The following is a 19,666-nucleotide window of genomic DNA, read 5'->3' as shown; positions in this document are numbered from 1 at the left end:
CTGGAAGAAGACTTCGAGCACAGGGAAGGCTGGAATTGCATGTTATTTATTATTTTCTGGGCTCGTCTTCATAAGGCATTTTTGCCTGAGCCACGGGCTTCATAGCAAAGGCAATAAAAGTGGGGCAAATGCTGATGTAATGTAACAATGTTGGGATGATGATGTCATCTGTGGTAAACAAGAATAGCTATTGAGTCATAAATAATCTTTTTATGGCGATCTTGAATAGGTCTGATACCAGATGCACAGTAAATAACGCTCACTTTATGGAAATGCCTTTCCTTTGAAAAGAAGGGAAAATGGTCAGTAATATATAAAGTTCCTTGTGTGCTGCTCATATGGGCTTTATTTTGTGCTTCCTGTGTGATTTGTTAATGATTCTTCAGTCGCCTAAATAGAACAGGCCTCGCTAGGCACTCCCTGGTTGTGTGTTAGTGAAAACGTGGGCTGGATGCCCAAATCTGAACCGAGTCTGAGTTGCCTGGTCTCTGAATGAAGTGTGTCACCTCCACAAGGCCAGTTTCCTTTCTTAGACCTGTGATATTGAAGAGAGCTAGAATTTTCTCTCACTGCGTATCTTGGGCTTTTCGTCTTTTAAATTTTGAAGGCAGAATCTAACAGACTTTGGTTCATGCCACTGTCTAAGCAGGCTAAGACCTGCACAGTCCCCTCCAGCAGTGGGTCTTCTTCACCCTGTTCCCTTTATGTCTCCATGCAAGGTAGCCACCCTCCCCAAGTCTGTTCATGAGGCCCTTGCTTTCCCTGTTTACACATCGTTACCTCATTGATACATAGTCTAGGAAAATATGCTCTATTTGTTGTTTTTAACTCTATACAATTAAACTGGTTGAGAGCTAGGGCAACATTCATTATAGTATTCTTTATTCCTCTTTGAATGTCTTCAATATTTGATACATCTTAAGATGGAAAACAAAGATTTGCAGACTCTTTTTAAATCTTTTTTTAAAATGTGTCTGTAATCCTTGAAAGAGAAATGTCAGCTTTGAAAGTTGATGTTCAGGAATATCTGGGGACAGACATTTTTTTTTTTTTACCAAGATGGCATCACGTGGTGAAAATTTGGCTCATTGTAAAATCAGGATTTCTTAGAAAATCTTTATAAACTCTAATGGCCAGTGTAGGAAGAGTCCCCTATTAAAAAAAAAAAAGCAGAAGGTTTGTCTTCCACAAAATAAATGATCTGGCATTAGAGAGAGAGAGAACCCACATCACTGTTTTGTTACCTAAGTGTTTCTCCCATTTCTGCTTTTTCCCTCTTCTCACCCCTCCCCCACTCGGTCCTCCTCTGAAGCCAAGTTCTTCTGGGGATTAGAAGCACACACCCAAGAAGTGAATTCATGCCCCAGTTGGGGGGACTCAGCCTGCTTCTCCTCCAAGGAACTCTTGCACTTTGACAAAGAACTACTGCTGCTGGGAACTTCCTGCACATGGCCTTGATTTTCAAGGGCCTGAATGTGAAGGCAGGAGGGGAGGACCTCTGAATACCTGGGAGTTAGGGGGATGGAGGTATTTAGGTTAAAAAAAAAAGTCATCACGATACCCCCAGTCCTCTCTCTCACACCTCCACCAAGATTTCTGGTGTCAATAAAGAGAACGAATATTTACTGGCACCGGCAATGGGGCAAGCCACAGAAGTAGGTGCTCTGTGGATCTTTCCTCATTTAACCCACAAACTTTTGTAGCAGGCATCGCTCTTTCCATTTTACTGCTGAAGAAGTTGAGACTTAAAAAGGACAACTCAGTTGCCCAGTCTCACCACTTGTCAACAAGGGGTGGCACCTGCCCCATCCTCCTAGCACACCTGCCTCCTCACCTGCAGCCACTCCGGCCCAGAGGCCATGTGGAACACACCTTGCAAATGCAGACGGAGAGATTGCCTCTTGCTTCTGATGGGAATTCTCAGCAGCTGAGGCATTGCCAGGGGGCAATAGCATCTCTGCTTTGCTCTCCACAGAACTCTTAAATTCAGTTTTTACCAGTTATCAAGATGCTCCCAGCAGATGAGTAAGGGAGAGAAGAGTAACAAGCTATGTTTTTAGCAGCTGAAGTTAATAGCTGCCCGGCCCACGAATCTATGTTGGCCGGACCTGGAGCCATGGATTAATTCTGTGAGGAAGTAGCTAGAAGAACTTGCTTCAGGAACGTTTCCCGTGTTTCAATAGCATTTTAGTTCTTTATCAAATTCCAACTTTATCCGATGGCCTTGGCCACGGTGAAAATGGGATTATGTTTATCTCTGCTATTTCAGACGGACTGGCAGGAGTCCCTTCAATAAAATCAAGATGGCAGAGAGGCCGTCTTTTTGGAATCTTCATCCTGACCCGAAGTCAAGTTTCTGTAGCAGAAGACAGTATCATCGGAGGCCAGCTCAGCTCACTCCTGCCTGCTCCCAATAAAGCGAGTGAGAAAGACAGGAGGTAGGGCTGTGGTGGTGATGGAGGGATGGAACAGGGGAGGGAGGAGGAGGAAGTGGGGGAGGAGGGGGAGGAGGGAGCAGGGGAGCGGGAGAGCCCAGCTGCTTCCTAGCTCTTCAACTGATGGACCAAGTGAAGCCCCTTACTCCCTGTGGAGAGTGGTAATTGCTGCCCGCCCAGTGCCCCTACAGTGGGCAGCGGCCGGGCCTTGCTCCAGAAGCTGGACTGGCTCTGGCCCAGGGCAGCCTGCATCAGCACTCTTCTGGAAAGCAGCAAGGGGCTCACAACCCGGACTCGGGCTTGGAATTGGGACTTGTTTTCCACTCCTCCCTGCCAGGGCCCCTCCATCATGATCCTGGACACCCCTGCAGAGTCCGCCCCGCCTGTCTGTGAAAAGCTGGCCGGCGGAGGCCGATTTCATGGGGCTCTGAGAGCCTGGGCCAGCAGAAAGCAGGGCAAGAGCCGCAGCCTGCCTTGTTGCTGGCAGCTGAGCTGGGCTCCGGACTGCTTCCCAGATGGAAAACACGCCACCGCCGGGCAGCTTCATAAGACCACCGGCTTGGCTTCAGGTGCAGGCTGCGGAGGGTAAACAGCCAGCTTGCTTCACTCACCCCAAGAGGAGGCCTTCTTGCTGTAATCCTGACCATCCCAGGAGGGGGGGGGAGCGGGGGGGCTGGAACCAGCACAGCTAAAGCGGAAATAGAGGAGCAGCCACATCATGGGAACACAGATATTTTATCCTTGATTTTAAAAAAGTTGCTCTGCAAACTCCCCCCTTGCTGGCAAAAGTTTGCACTTATGCAGAGCTACCTCTTCTAGTCTGCGCTCCAGCAAAACCTCTAAAGTCTTATAATTAAGTACCAAAGAGGTAGAGAACATTAAACCAAGAGATTTAAAAACCAGCAATCAAACGCTTTCCCTGCGAAGCAGGCAAATTCCTGGGGATCATGTCCAAACGCACATCTGTTTCAGCAGGTCTTGGGGGCACCCAAGATGATGCTGTGTCCCTAATGAGCTCCCAGGTGGGATGATGATCCTGGTCCTCAGCTCACACCTCGAGGAGCAAGAGTCTCATGTATGATGGTTTTGAACAGAGATTATTTCAGGAGTCACAAATGGTAAGATACTTGTACACCGATGTCCTTTTGTCCATCCATTTATTCATTCAGCATTAAGTTTTATTGAGATAAAATTGATGTACAGCCGTGTATTCATTTCAGGTGGCCCACATAGTGATTTGACTTCCATATATTATGAAATGATGATCACAATAAGCTTATTGAACATTCATCATCTCACGTAGACACAGAAAATAAAAAGGAAAATAGTTTTTTTCTTGTGATGAGAAACCTTGGAATCCACTGTCTGAACAACTTGCAAGAATACCACATGCCAGTGTTAACTATAGTCATCACATCCAGTGTTTATAGAGTATATGCGATGTGGCTTCTGTGCTAAGCACAGGGCAAATAGCTGACCTGAATGTAGACCTCAAGGCATCCAAAGTGCTCTGTGAACCCTACAACAAATTGACCTTGACTGTTTGGTATAATAAGCTCTCCGTTCACAGTGGGTCCAGCAGGTGGTGGTAGCCTCGCTGCTCCAACAGAACAGTAGAAAGAACCTGTGTTACCATCATTGAATCCACAGCTCAACAGGAAGGGCTGACTGAGGCTGCCTGAATTTGGAGGGGTGCTGGGCACTGTACCAGGTACAGAATACCCGTCAGGTAGGGTCCCACCCTCCACAGGTGATACAGCTGTAATCTGTGCAAGGTGGCACGCAGCTACTCAGCTGTGGTAGTCGGGGAGTCAGTAGAAAGAGAGCAGAAAGAGGAGGGGGGAGAGGGAAAATGGTAAAGACTGACAAAGACAAAAAACAGGAACTGAAAGCTCATTGAGTTCCCAGTGAGCTGTCTTCACTATATAACATTTTGCTTCTTTTTATATGACTATAAAAATATACATATTCAGTGTAATATAACTCAAAGAATGCAATACAGAAAATAAAGGTGAACATGTGCGCAAATCCCACACCCCACAGAAGACGACTGTGTGTGCTGCTCTGTACCTCTTCTCTTCACAAATCAGTAAACGTGAGGCTAAATAGGATCATCATTTACGCCCTGCGCTCCCACTCACCTGCTCTTCTTTCTCCCCTTTTATCAGAACTCCTCTACAGGGTTGCCTGTCTCCTCTCTGCCCCGCCCACCGCAGCCAGGCTCGGCCCTATTCCCTGCAGTCTGCACCCTGAGTCGCCGTCTGACCAGATGCTCCGCCTCACTGCTTGTCCTGCTCCAGCCTCAGCCTCCTCTGACAGAGCCCGTATCTGCCTCTTCACATCCTCTCTTCATTTGCCATCTGGGCCATCACTTTCCACGTTGTTCACCTGTCTCACCAGCAGCTCTTTCCGGGTCTCTCTGCTGCATCTTCCTCTCTCCTAACTGCTGCATCGTGGAGTGGCCCAGGCTTCCTTCCTAGCCCACGTTCACATGTTCCTCTCTATGTTCCTCTCCATGTTCACAGCCTTAATCCCCTGATTTTAAAAACTGTGTTATTATGTCTCCTAAATTATGTCTCCAAATTCCCTTCTCTAGCCCCAATTTCTCCCTAAAATTCAGACCTGCAATAGCCATCTAACTATCCTCTCTGTTCAGATGCCTAACAGATATCTCAGATGTTGTATGGACCAGATTAGAGTCACCACGGACTGTTGTTCAGCTTGTGCACTGCTTAGGGCAGCCAGCCAAGAGACCCCAGTGGGCATCCAGCCCATGTCTGGTCTCCAAAGCTCTGAGCACTGGTGTGGGGCTCCAGATGCTCTGCAGAGGAGGCACCTTCCATGGGAATGCCTGTCTGATTCTCTGAGTTGCCTTATAGGTTTGCTAAGGTTGTGACCAAAATATATCTTTTGATTTCTCCCTACCTCCAACCTGCTACTTTCAATATATGTCATCATTCAATTGGAAAAAGGTAGAGGAGGTTGCTGAAGAGGGAAGGGAAGGGCAGGCGAAGAAACCCAGCCTGCTGATCTCTTTGCCATATCCAATTGAATTCCCAAGTGAACCCTGAGTCTGAGCTCTTGTCCCCCCTCTTCTGCTCCACTAAAGGTCTGAGCCCCTATAATCTCTGGGCTACAACAAAGCCTCCCAGCTGACTTCCTGGCCACTACCCCTGTCGTCTGCACAGACAGAAGCTAAGACAAGAGTATTCTCTTAGCACTCACTTGCTTAAATAGCGCCATCATCTCCCCAACTCCACCAGAGTCGAACCAAACCCTGTGCTGCAGATGACAGTTCCCCCACTTATTCCCCCACCCGGGTACCCAGGGTTTCCCGGAGCTAAGGCCGCACTGGTCTCTTCCCAACTCAGAGATGCCAGCTCCCTGCTGCCTCAGGGCCTTTGCGCTTGCCATTCCTTCTTCCAACCCATCACACAAACACCTGTTTTTCAGTATTCAAGTCCAGAGTATATGTTACCTTCTCAGAAAGTTCCTTCCTTGACCAAAATGGCTAAAAGAGCGCTCCCTTCCCCTCCATCACTTTCTGTCACACTTCTCTAATCTGTCTTCTTTATTGCGTCTCTCAGCTCCTGAGAATACCACATCCACCTCTCAGCTTCCTTGTTGGCCACCTATCCCACTCTCTCCCATCAGGTCCATTTTAGAGTTCCGGGGTCTCTCTGCCTTGCACCTGCCCCACCCCTGGGGCTGAGCACAGGCTGGCATGCAGCAGGCTCTTGGCGAGTTGACTGACTACATGGACTGATGTGGGAGAAAGATGTTGCAAGCTGAAAAGATCACAGGTAGACAGAGGAAAGGGGGAAAAAAAGAGCAAGAACCAAGAAAGAGAGGAAGGGAAGGAGGAAGACGGAAGATGGGGCAGAGACTGGGAGGAAAATCTGCCTATGTGTAGCAGGACCAGGAGAGAGAAAGGATGGGCAGAGAAAATGGGGTTGTTCTTTGGCACCAGAGTTAGATCCTGCAGAGCTGGTGCCCACCCCCCTGCGGAAGCCCTGTGTGCGGGACTGGGGCTCCCAAGCGCCCCCTGCAGGAGACAGTCTCACGTACACTCGGGAAACAAGCATTAACAGGGATATGCGGCCACTAGTGCTTAATTCTGCCCCCAGCCAGGTGAGGACCCAAAACGAGCTCAGTGGGGGAAAAAAAGCAAGGCTGTTAAGAGCTTAGTTTATATTGGGCCTCACACGTTTACCCCACTGACATTCCAGGGGAGTTTGAAACAAGCCTCTGTTTCTGCTTCCTTCCACATTACCCCCAGGGTCCCTGAATTGTGTGGAAGCTTTGAGAACAGAACTGGGTGGCAGTCTCACTTGAAGAGAAAGAAAGATCCAGAAGTCCAGCCGTGAAATCAGCCTTCCAGCAGTCTTCTCAGCTTCTTTTTTTGAATTTATTTATTTTTTAATTGAAGGATAATTGCTTTACAGAATTGTGTTGGTCTCTGCCAAACATCAGCATGAATCAGCCATAGGTATACCTATGTCCCCTCTCTCTTGAACCTCCCTCCCCATCCCACCCCTCTAGGTTATTCCAGAGCCTTGGTTTGCGTTCCCTGAGTGACACAGCAAATTCCCATTAGCTCTCTGTAAGTTTCCATACATTCCACCCTCTCCTTCCTTCTCACCACCCCTATGTTTTTTAGTCTTTCTGTGTCTCCATTGCTTCTTACCATGTATTCTCATCAGTTGAGGAGTGGAGGCTTCCACCAACTGAATGTGTATCTTACGCTTTTAAAATCAAAACTTTTTCTGGTCATCTTCTAAAGTATTAGATCCCTGAATGGCCCAAGAAGGGGATAGGATCCCCTCCCCAGAAAAATGCCCTCCCCCAGGGGAGATCCTGCCTCCCTGCTGTCTCCTTAGTGACTTCACCCCAACAGTCAGTGTGACGTTCAGTGATAGCAGTAACAGTAATCGCTAGTGTTAGTAATTCACTGTCAACCTACTCAGGAGGAGAAGGGGACAACAGAGGATGAGATGGTTGGATGGCATCACCGACTCTATGGACGTGAGTTTGAGCAAGCTCTGGGAGTTGGTGATGGACAGGGAAGCTTGGCATGCTGCAGTCCATGGGGTCCCAAAGAGTCGGACACGACTGAGCGACTGAACTGAACTGAACCTGCTCATCATGGCCACTGCTCAACACGTGGGTTGTTTTGGTGGTGGAGGGGGGATCTGAAAAGGGATGGAGAGGGTGACGAGTCCAAGTATAGAGACAGATCCTGGACCAAGTGCTCAAAATCCGTTCCACTCCTTTCCCCACTGAGAGCTTTCAGGGTGCTGCTCCTCCTTGGACTTGGGGGCCCCAGCAGCACCAGGATCATGAGTCAGCACACCCCCAGGCTTATCTCAGAGCCTCCTCAGACTTGTTTCTGGGCCCTCAGGAGACAGACTGGCACGGCAGGCAGAAAATGACATCAACAAGCGAGTCATTCCGGGGGCACCTTGCCAACTTCCTGTCTGTTTAAAATATCGGTGCTTTGCCTGAACATGGGATTTTGCAAAGCCCACCTGGACAAACTCTCAGAGATTCCCCCTACCCATCTTGTCCACGTGTCAGCCATGAGTTGTATTTCCCCACATTTCTTCTGGGAACACCACGATGCTAGGTTCCTTTGAGTCGGATGTGAAATCATGCAGGACCCAGTTAGCTGAACCTTGAAACGAAGTAGACACAAGCCCTAACCTTGTATGGTCTTAAGCGAGAGAAATGACTTGCAGAACACTGAGCAGCGACGGCCCATATAAAACTTATTTTGATGGCAGAGACTCAAGCAGGCTGTGCAGGAGGCCACACAGTTTACAAAGGAGAGGTCTGCTAATTGCACAGCAGGGCTCAGCAGATGGCACGCAGCCCAGAGCATAAATTTAGCTGGGTTCCCCCTGCTCTGTCTCCACGAGTTCCAGACACAGAGTGGAAGATTCTTTCCACCCCGACGCAAAGTAGAGGAGGAGAAGAGATCGATGTTGCATTTCTCTGAAAGATAACCCGCTGTTCCAAGGCAGGGCCTGGTGGTTAAACAACACGTTTGTCTCTCCTTACCCACCTAGAGTGACCATGCCATGTCTCTGAAGGGCTCTCCTATGGATTCCTAGTTGCCAGTAATTCAGGAACTCAATTGGCAATTCATTTATTGATGTTTATAATTTGTACAAAGTTTCCCTTGCTCAAGTTCAAGGGAACTTGGCATGGACGTTCCCTTGTTCATTCATCGAATCAGCTCATTTTGTCTTTCCAAAGGGCACTGTCCTCCTCCTCTTCCATCACAGGGTCCTGGTGGATATGGACAGACTAGATCTGTCTCTGGCGCCTGTCCCTGCCCCCACCATCCACTGATGGTTTGGTATATTCAGCTGATCTCAGTCAGGGATCCCCTTCCTCCCTCTCAGCTCCCCAGGAGTCCTGCTGGAAGCTGTGCTCCCTCTTTCCAAGAGGGTGATGCTCCCAGAGAAAGGGGGGCAGTCCCCCAGGGATGGTGTATATGTTCAGGCAAGAGGTGGTGCCACCTCGTGTCTTGGTCCCTTCCCACTGGTCTCACCAGTCCATTGATCTCCAGGGTCCCCTTCGCTGGTAACTCCACATCTCTCTCTGGTTAGCTTGTGGGTTGGTTTACATCTCACTGTGTCTGTCACTTTTCAAACTCATAGCTGCATCAGGAAAGACTAAGAAAAAAATTATTTACTCATTTGGAATGCCGTGAGGCTTTCTGGGGGGCCCATAGAAGTGCCATCTATTCCAGACCTTTGGAATGAAGTTGAGTTGTGTGTGGGAGGCTTTGGGGAGTGGTGGTGTAGGAAGAGATGACATCTCTCGTGCCCAGGCTCAGGGACATAAGAGACCTGCATTTTGTGTTGTAGAATATAATCAGTAGACCCATTGGAAGAAGCAGCGCTCTTTTGGGAAACGGTTACTTCTAAGTCTAGGCAGGAAGTAGACAAGAGGAGCCAAGATGTGTTGTGACGAAGGAAGCAGAGACGATGTTGGGTCGTGTGAAAAGGATGTAGGAGCCAAAGTGAACCACCTCCCAGTGACTAAAGATGGAGAAATAAAAGAATAAAGAGAATTAGTAAATGCGATTGATTGAAACACATGAAGCTCATAAAAAGTCATGAATCCATTACCATCATCACTTGAGAGAGAGACTCTTATCCCCACCAAAAAAACCAAGCAACGAAACAAACAAACAAACACAACCTTTGGACACCACTGGAATTAAGTAGGGCACCAAATCCTTACTCTGAAAATGAGCCTTAAGAAAAGAATTAAGCTTCTATCCAGCCCTTCTTTATGAACTATATTTGAGGGTAAAAATAGTCCCTACTGATGAGGGAAAATCACCTTCTGGAAAGAATCCAAGGAATGGGAAAAAGTCATGAATTTGTAAAAACAGTCTTTTGCAGCCTCTAATGAAATGATTGATGAAGCCACACTTGCCAATGAATGATCTGCTCATGGAGCAGAATCTGACAAAGGACCACTCGGGCCGTCAGCCCGACCCTGCTTCTTGGTTAAGCATCCCGCTCTGCAACAGGGGCAACAGGAGCCCATGCACTTGCAGACAGATGCACCATGGAGAGAACTAAGAGACACGACCATCTAACTTGTATAACTTTTAATGGAGTATCATCTGTAAAAGCAGGGAATTACCATGCCATACCTGAAACTAGCCTTGTAAAGCAGCTACACTGTGTGTGTGCTCGCTTGCTTCAGTTATGTCCAGCTGTGTAGTCTATGACCCCATAGAATGTAACCCGCCAGGTTCCTCTGTCCCTGGGATTCTCCAGGTGAGAATACTGGAGTGGTGTTGCCATACCCTTCTCCAGAGGGTCTTCCCAACCCAGGGATCAAACCCAGGTCTTCTTTATTGCAGGCAGATTCTTTACCATCTGAGCCACCAGGAAAGCCCAAATCAACTATACTTCAGTTAAAAAATCATACAATACCATCCCACAAACAAAATGAAAATAGCTCACAAATAATAGAATTATGGCTGACCAAGCAATTTATGGCGAAGTTCGTTCAGATGATAGAACGTATGTTGCATGACAAACGGCATCATTAGTAATCCAAAAAACAAAATAAATAAATCAGCAAAAGTCTTTAAAAAAAATAATAACCAACAGCTATCTGTAGACCTAATTTGGATCTACTTATAACAAGTCAGCTTGAAATACAGATTTTTGACAGTTGAGCGAATGTAATCACAGAATGGGAATGAGAGGGTACTGGACTGTAATCATGTTTTTTTTTAAGGTTCATATATTTTTAGAGCTACATCAGGTGGCAGTGGGGAAATGATACCAAGTCTTTGTATAAGGGGGTCCCTTCCACTATGATCTCTGCTTTTGAGTATGTTTGACATTTTCATGATGTAAAAATTTAAAAATTGAGAGGTTTTCAGGTGAATCTAAACCTTACCATGAGAGCCTTTCATGAAAGCCTCTCCTGGGCTTTCTCTCCTGGGTCTGAATCTGTTGTTCCTACAGGAGTTTCCCAGCATGAGTTGTCTCAGAGTGGACATGGGCAGCAATGGGAGTGCTCATGAATGGAGTGTGCCCACAGGGGTCTCTGGGGGAGGGCATTCCCTGGAGAGAGCAGCACCCATGCACCCCAAGAACCCCTGCCCTTCCTGACCCTTTCTGAGAGTCCCAAAACATTTTTTTCAGCATTATGAAATTTGGGGTCAGATTTGAGAGGCCCAAAATACCAGAGTATACGTTTGCTTTAAATATTAAATGAGGGGTGGTTGGTGTCTAGTTCTCAGCCTTTCTTCTATGAATTCTAGTGCTGAAGACCACCTAGTTATCAAAATTATATCGAAGAGCCAGAACTCTAGAATATCACCAACTATGGTGCATACTGGACAGGTTTAGAGAGCCCTTTTTATGACTTTGAAGGCATCAGTAACTGTTAAAAATATATATTCTTACAGAGCCATGCTGGTGCTGGGAGGAAAGGAAACTGGGAGAGTCTGAGAGAATGCCTTGTAGGGCTGGAGTCCCCTGTCTCAGGGGGCCTCGCCCCTCATTCTCCTGCAGAGCTGGGACATTGCCTGCGGGACCCTGGGGCTGGGTGTGAGACCTACTTACTCTCCAGCATCTACCCCAGCCGCGATGGGGGTGGGATTCACTTCCCACTTCCCAGGAGTTCCCCATGGTCAGGACTTGTTCTGGCTGGTGAACGTGAGCAGAGAAGACATGCATCACTTCTGGGGAGAAGCATTTCAGAGGTGGTGCCGGGCTTCCAGGTCCACTTTCGTCTGGTACAAATGCAGCCACCGGAGAGGATACCACCCACCCAATGACGTCATGGACGAGGGAGAAACCCCACCCCACCCCCATCTCTCTCTCTCACAAGCTGCTGAGTTTTGGAGAGTTTTGTTACTGCAGCGTAACTTACCTGACACTTCGTCTAATACAGAGTACGAAAATGGGGTGGACACTGGTCTTTTCAAAACATCCTATGTTTGTTTACTTTGCATGTTATGTTTTATTACCATAATAATTAGGATAAATTAATTAGGGTTTACTATGCTAAATATGGAGAAGGCAATGGCACCACACTCCAGTACTCTTGCCTGGAAAATCCCATGAAAGGAGGAGCCTGGTAGACTGCCATCCATGGGGTCGCTTCAAGTCAGATGCAACTGAGCAGCTTCACTTTCACTTTTTACTTTCATGCATTGGAGAAGGAAATGGCAACCCACTCCAGTGTTCTTTCCTGGAGAATCCCAGGGAAGGGGGAGCCTGGTAGGCTGCCGTCTATGGGGTTGCACAGAGTCGGACACGACTGAAGTGACTTAGCAGCAGCAGCAGCAGCATGCTAAGTATACCTGTTACTTAGGTTACCTATTACCCGATTTCTGTCTCACCTATTCCAGTCTCACCACAAGCTATGTGTAAGGTCTATCATTATTACTGAGGAGCTTCCAGGTGGTGCAGTGGTAAAGAATCCACCTGCCAATACAGGAGACCTAAGAGATGCAGGTTTGATCCCTGGGTCAGAAAGATCCCCTGGAGGAGGAAATAGCAACCTGCTCCAGTATTCTTCACTGGAGAACCCCAGGGACAGAGGAGCCTGGTGGGCTACAGTCCCTGGGGTCACAAAGAGTCTGACACAACTGAGTGACTGAGCACATAATTATCATCTCCGTTTCGTATCTGAGACAGGCAGAGGCCCAGAGAGGTTAGGAACTTTGCCCAAGGATGCACAGTGGGTCTAAGGCAAAGCCAGGACTAAACCTAGGCAGCTCAGTTCTAGAGAACAGCTCTTAACTAGAACCCTATCTTTTTACTGGGTAAGCGTCCCATCTCTACATTTGCAGGAGTTCTATTCCTGCTTACATTGGCTTATTAAGTACAGTTGTTTTTGTTAAAAAAAAAAACAAAACTATTTCAGAGAGTAGTTCAATAAAACAATAACCTTGAGGCCAAGTCCTTGAGCTTTACAAACTGCTTCCCTGTAGGATGTATAACAACAGTACTTTTGTCCAAGAACAAAAACTCCTCACAAATTGCTCTCTTTATTAGAGGAAAACTTGCCTCAGAGATCACTTCTCACTGGATAAACAGTCACGTTGAAGCCTCCGTAGGTTTCCCAGAGGTTTCTGTTAGCAGCGGGCTCTGGAGGTAGCTCTCCCCCAAGAAGCCGACTCTGTGTGGGAAAAACTAGCCTTGGCTCGACCCCCAGATCCACACGGTCCTTCCTGCTTCCCGTCTTCTTGGGGCTACGTCTTCTGAGCCTCTGTGTGTCTGGTACTTCTCTAAGTGATTCACGTGTGTTGGTCCTGACAGGAACCCTGTGAGGTAGGCACTGTTATTAGTTGTTACTCCACAGATGGGGAAACTGAGGCACAGAGCAGTTAAGTTTCTTTCCCAAGGCCACACAGCAGGACCAGGGAATGACCGAGCAGCCTGGCCCGGATCCAGGGCTCCACATCGCAACAGCATCACACCTCATCCCTGGCTCATGTTTCCAGGGACCGCCCCCCAACTTGAGGCTGCCTGGAATAAGTTCCTGGGCAGCACACACCCCACTTCAGAAACTTCCCCCAACCCTCTTCCTTCCTGAGTTCTCCCCTGGGCTTTCTCTCCTGGTTCTGAATCTGTTGTTCCTGCAGGAGTTTCCCAGCATGAATGTCTCAGAGTAGACACGGGCAGCAAAGGGAGGGCTCACGAATGGGGTGTGCCCACAGGGGTGCCTGGGGGAGGGCATTCCCTGGAGAGAGCAGCGCCCATGCATCCCAAGAATCCCTGCCCTTCCTGACCCTTTCTGAGAGTCCCGAAACATTTCTTTCAGCATTATGAAATTTGGGGTCAGATTTGAGAGGCCCAAAGGACCAGAGTATAAACAGTTTCTCCGAACGTCATGGGATGGCCATGTCCCAAGGAAATTTTCAGGAAAGTGATTTTTTTTCCCTTGCCCCTCATGTATTGGTGCACTGCTGAACTCAGATTAAACTTAGTAGCAAGGACCTGCATGTGTGCTCAGTTGCTCAGTCATTTCTGATTCTTTGCAACACCATGGACTGTAGCCCACAAGGCTCCTCTGTCCGTGGGATTATCCCAGCAAGAATACTGGAGTGGGTTGCCATTTCCTACTCCAGGAGACCTTCTCGACTCAGGGATCAAACCCACGGCTCCGGCATTGGCACTGGGCCAGCCCCAACCTGTGACAGGTAGGATACGGGAAATCAGTCTAGAAGCCAAGGTCATGCTTGCTACAAGGACAGTCAGCTGAGCCTGGCATGGAGGCCTCACCTGCCAAAGCAAAGGTTGCTCTGGACAACTGCCCAGCCATGCTGTGTGGACTCACACCATCCTGGTGGGGGTCCTTCTGTCTTTTCCTGGGAGAAAGTAGCAAGAAGTTTAACAAGGGTAAGTTTCCTTCATTCCAGCATCCTTTCTGGCTCCAGCTCCGACAGCCCAGCTGCGTCAGTCACAGCTGCCTTTGGGTCACTCTTGCTTTAGTGCCCCCTGGCCTGGCTCGTTCTGCCCCCTGAGTCCTGGAATCTAAACAGGGCGGCCAGTGTGCAGAATGTACTAGGGGTGGTGGTGAGGGTGTTTGAGGAAGGCACTGTATGTCTCAAATGAAGTTGTCTGCTTCCTGCATCTTTGACTTCCAGGTGTTTACTGACTTCTCACGTACCTGTGGGGCTATGCTGGACCTGGGACCCTTCAGGAGAGAAGCTCTGGGGCAGAGACCATTGCTGGAGCCAGAATCACTAGGGTCTGTATATAATTCAGTGTGCTCAGATGCTGTCTTGTCTACGTCTGTTTTTAAAGAGGTTCTTCTGTGAGACACAATCCGCCGGTCTCAGGTCAGGAGAAGACATGGGTGTCCTTCACCAAGCTGTCCTTCACCAGCTGCCCACGCCCACGTCATCATTGTTCATGGTCAAGGACCAAATTCCTACCAAGTGTCTGGTAATCTCTCCAGAGAGACCCCAGGAAGCCGCTGATGAAGAGATGCTCTGAGAGTCTGAATCTGTCACTGCGTCCAGGCAACACACATAAATGGACAAGTCCTGAGGCTCTTCCAGGAAGAGCCTCCTCAGTCAGCCCTTCGTCCCTTCCTCCCTTTCCTTCCTGCCCCCCACCCTGACCTCTTCTTTATCTCCTTCTCTCATCTTTCCGTTCTACCAGAAGGAAGACTGGTCAAAGACTGGTTCATTTGTTTACGCACAGTCTTGTTCTAGAAAGGCTCCTTGAAAGAGTGCAGAAAACACAGCTAGGTGGTATCTGTGTCACGTAGGACAGCGAGAGAAGGAATAGCAGTGGTGGTCAAAACCTGAGGCCCGGAAATGAGACAGACTCATTCAAGCCCAGCGGAGCTGTGTGGCCCTTGGTTCTGCATCCCAGGCGTCGGTGCTCTCTCCGGAGATCTGGCCTTGCCCTCCCTGACTGTGTCATCTTCCAGTGTACAACTGTCAATCCCATTCATGAACAGATGAGTCTTTTTACAGCAGAGGCTCTTCCCGTTATCTGGAAGCCCAGTGAGGAAAGTTATTAAGGGCAGCGATGCACCCGTGAAAAGGTTACTCTTCTCGCATCCCCCTGCGGCCATGGTATTAAGCTCTGGACAATGAGATGGAAAGAAGACCATGTAGCCTCACCTTCCCCGACTCTTCCTGTTCCCAGACTGTGGAATTCATGAGGAGAGCACCCTGGTTCATGCTGGACCATGACGTGGCCTTGGGGACAGCAGCCACATGCTGGGGACGATAAAGAAAAGACAGAGAGACAGGTGTCGGGTCCTTGATGAGGAGTGCATTCCCTGTATCAGCCCTAAGGGGCCTACCTCCAGATTACCACCAGCTGGGTAAGGAATATGCCTTTTTGTTGAAGCTACTGATATTCAGGATTTCTGTTATGTGTACATGTGCGCTCAGATGTATCTCATTCTTTGCAACCCCATGGACAATAGCCCACCAGACTCCTGTGTCCATGGGATTTCCCAGGCAAGAATACTGAAGTGAGTTGCCATTTCCTCTTCCGGGGAATCTTCCCAACCAAGGGATCGAACTCACATCTCTTGCATCTCCTGCATTGGCAGGTAGATTCTTTACCACTTAGCTACCTGGGAAGCATTCTGTTGTAGGAAGCCATGCCAAATTCTTTTTTTTTTTTTTGGCCATGCTACATGGCTTGTGGGATCTTAGTTCCTGACCAGGGATTGAACCCAGGCCATAGCAGTGAAAGCACAGAGTGCTAACCACTGGACCACCAGGGCAGTCCTGCCATACCTAATTCTAAGTCTCTCTTTCAAATCTTTGTGTCTAGCTATGCTCATTTCACCTGCATATCTGACATTTCTTCTTGAATGGTAACTAAGCATCTCAAACTGAAAAAGACCCAAACAGAACTCTTGACATTTTTCTCATCTTTTTTTCATGCTCACTGACTTAGGATGGAAACCAGGGAGTCATCCTCAATTCCTGTTTACTTCCCTCTCCCACATCAGCAAAATTTACGGGCTCTACCTCCAAAGTAGACCCCAGGTCGCTCCACTCACCACCTGCCCAGCTCTCACCATCGTAGCCACTGACCTCTTTTATGTGGAATCTCATAAAAGTATCTCACCCACTCTGATTCCACTCCTCCTCCAATAATGCTTCCTCCAGAGCAGCCGGAAAACATACATCAGATCACATCACTCATCTGCTCAAAGCTTCTTGTTCCCACTGCAGTCACCCCACTCGTCATGAGCTGGACTTCTTGACCTCCTGCCTTTTCTATCCTAACATCCTCAACCCACCAATAAATAGTCTGGGAACACTCCTCAGTAATCTTCCCAGGCTACCCCTACCTGAACTTATCCTCTCAAAAGCTTGCAGGGCAGGATGGTGGTGCTGGGGGTGGGGAGATGCATATACAGAAGTCATAGTACACACGTAAGGTTTCTTGTATTTTATTGTAAAATTTCAAGGAGATTTTGCAGTCAATGCTATAATACATTGAACCATTGGGCAAATGGGTGGCCAGCAAGAAGCTACGCTTTGACCCGGTGAAGCTGGAGCCTGGCCACCTGTGAGGTCACATCGCACATCACCTGGGGACCCTCTCCTGCTTTTGTTCTGACTTTGGGCTAGTTTATCAAAGTTCACTGCTCTCCCTGAACCTGAAGTGTGCAGGGATCGCTTTGGGGGTCAACCCCCTCAGAATTGTTGCTTGGCGTGGGAAGGTCAGATGCTCCCACAGATCGGCAGGAAAATACAGATTGTTTATGAATGTTAAAAACATGAGTGGTCAAAAGTCAATGAAATTAGCTAAGTACGGCCAAGTTTTGCAAGCTCTGCAGCAGGATGAAACAGCAAATCTTTCACTGATAGAGGGTTGTGATTAAAGCAAGGAACTGCAGCCCACGGAGAAGTGATCTGCTTGCCACCACCCCTGCTCCACGAACATGTCCTCCACGCCGCCCCCGGCAGACACCTCAGTCCCCCCAGCTCCTCCTGAAGCTGGTCCCACTCCTAGCACTGTGTCCTCCCTCTTACAGGTCTTCTACCCAAACGCCGGTCCAGGGCTGTAATGAGAAGGGAAGGGACCAACCAGTCTCTTTTTTTAAAAAAAAATTTTAACTGAAAAAAATATATGAATGAGTACAATAATCGGGGCGGGGGCGGGGGGAGAATCTAACTGTTGAACGAGATGCACAATGAAAAGTAAATTTCAGGGTGGAATCATTCAGAGCATAGATTTCAGGCAAACTGCCTCAGTTCAAACCCGACTCCTCCGCTGCCCGTCGGGATGACCGTCGGCAAGTTACAGAAAGTCTATGCTTCAGTTTGCTTGTCTGTAAAACGGGGCCCCTAATATCTATCTAGAGAACTGTTGTGAGGATGGTTGTTGTTGTTGTTGTTGTTCAGACTCTAAAGTCATGTCTGACTCGTTGCAACTCCTGGACTGCAGTACACCAGGCTCCCTGTCCTTCACTGTCTCCCGGAGTTTGCTCAGATTAATGTCCATTGAGTTGACAATGCCATCCAACCATCTCATCCTCTGTCGCCCCCTTCTTCTATTATTGTCTTCAATCTTTCCCATCATCAGGGTCTTTTCCAGTGAGTTTTGACTCTTCACACCAAGTGACTGAAGTATTGGAGCTTCAGGTTTGATATCAGTCCTTCCAGTGAATATTCAGGGTTGATTTCCCTTAGGATTGACTGGTTTGATCTCCTTGCAGTCCAAGGGACTCTCTGTGAGGATTAAGTTTGTTAATTCATGTAAAGTGCATAGGTAGGTGCCAGCACACATGAGCCCTGTCTAGAGAGAGGTGATATTATTATTGTGATTGTTTCGGTTTCCTTAGACTTTGAGGGAACCAGAGGTGACAGATTTTCATGTATCTTTCTGGACATTGTTTATGCAGACATAAGTACATCTCCTTTTTACATGGAAGGTAACAGGCTAACACGCTCTTTTACAAAGAAGCTCATATGTGTCTCTGCCTCGTTCCTTTCATACACATATTCCTTATGTGACCAGTTCCTGCTGATGGACATTTAGGTTATTCTCCTGTTACGTAGTCACAAATACTAAGGTAATACAACCTTTTACATGACTTAATGTGTATTTGTGAGTGTATCTGTAGAATAAATCCCTTACAGTTGAATTGATGGACCCAGGCTTTACACATTTTATACTTTGAAAGGTATAGCTGAACTGTCCTGTGGTCCAGCAGTCCCCAATCTTTTTTGGTATCAGGGACCAATTTCATGGAAGACAATTTTTCCATGAACCCACATCTGGTGGGTGGGGCTTCTTCCCACATCTGGAGTAGGGGGATGGTTTCAGGTGGTTCTCAAAAGTAGCATGCAACCTAGATCCCTCCCATGTGCAGTTCACAGTAGGGTTCATGCTCCTATGAGAATCTAATGAAGCCACTGATCTGACAGGAGGGGGAGCTTAGGTGGTAATGCAAAGGGTGGGGAGTGGCTGTAAATACAGATGAAGCTTCACTTGTTTGCCCACCAGTCTGTGGTCCAAGGGTTGGGAACCACTGCTCTAGTCCATTCTCCAGAGTGTTCCTGACAGCATGCTCCCCACACCTGGTGGGTGGGGCTTCTCTTCTTGTCTTACATGGAGCAGGTATCTCACTTTTTCTGCCCTTTTGTACATTATTCATTTCTAACCCTTTCATCCTTTCGTGGTGTTAAGCTTCCACTATTCGGGTCTAGTATGAAAATTCCTTATCTCTTTTGCATAATTCCTTTGTGATTTAATGGTTTATTTTTTCAGTCTATTTTCTATGATTTTTAAAGATCAGAGAGTACAGCCTCTTTTTTACAGATGGGTCCTTAGTCCTTTTGGGGGAAGGAGGAGCATCATTACAGCTAGGGTTCCAAACTAACTATAAAAGTCATTTTTTAAAATCCAGGTGCTCTCCCATTACAGGCCTTACTTCCATACTCCCTACTGTCCATTTCCTGCCACTGAGCAGCTCACACACTTATACATTAGATTCACTGTCTGGCATCTTCTTTGTCAGAGAATGCGCCCCAGCATTGGAATTTTCCTAACAGTTTCCTTCAGAGTCGTGGTCACCAAGAGGACTTTCTGGGTCTCTAGGACCAGGCATCTGGAAGCCTGGACCAAGGGCCCCACTCAGCCAGCATCTGAGATCTCCTCCTGGTCCTTAAGAAGCCTCAGTTTCCCCATCTGAAAAAGTAGGGCAAGACCATCAGTCCCAGCCAGGACCAAAACTCTGTGATTTTC

The 19,666-nt window shown here is 47.9% G+C and overlaps 1 long non-coding RNA gene across 1 annotated transcript; it reads left to right on the top strand.

Moving 5' to 3' along the window:
- The first annotated feature begins 13,980 nt into the window (after positions 1-13,980).
- On the top strand, positions 13,981-17,516 carry LOC122682215. The gene is made up of 2 exons (XR_006337267.1): positions 13,981-14,329; positions 14,578-17,516. It is a non-coding gene; the product is annotated as an uncharacterized LOC122682215 (long non-coding RNA).
- The last annotated feature ends 2,150 nt before the right edge of the window (positions 17,517-19,666 follow it).

This window comes from Cervus elaphus, chromosome 23, assembly GCF_910594005.1.
Source record: "Cervus elaphus chromosome 23, mCerEla1.1, whole genome shotgun sequence".
Classification (NCBI taxonomy): domain Eukaryota; kingdom Metazoa; phylum Chordata; class Mammalia; order Artiodactyla; family Cervidae; genus Cervus; species Cervus elaphus.
The sequence above is the reverse complement of the archived record's forward strand: the minus strand, read 5'-3'. Positions and strand labels throughout refer to the sequence as shown.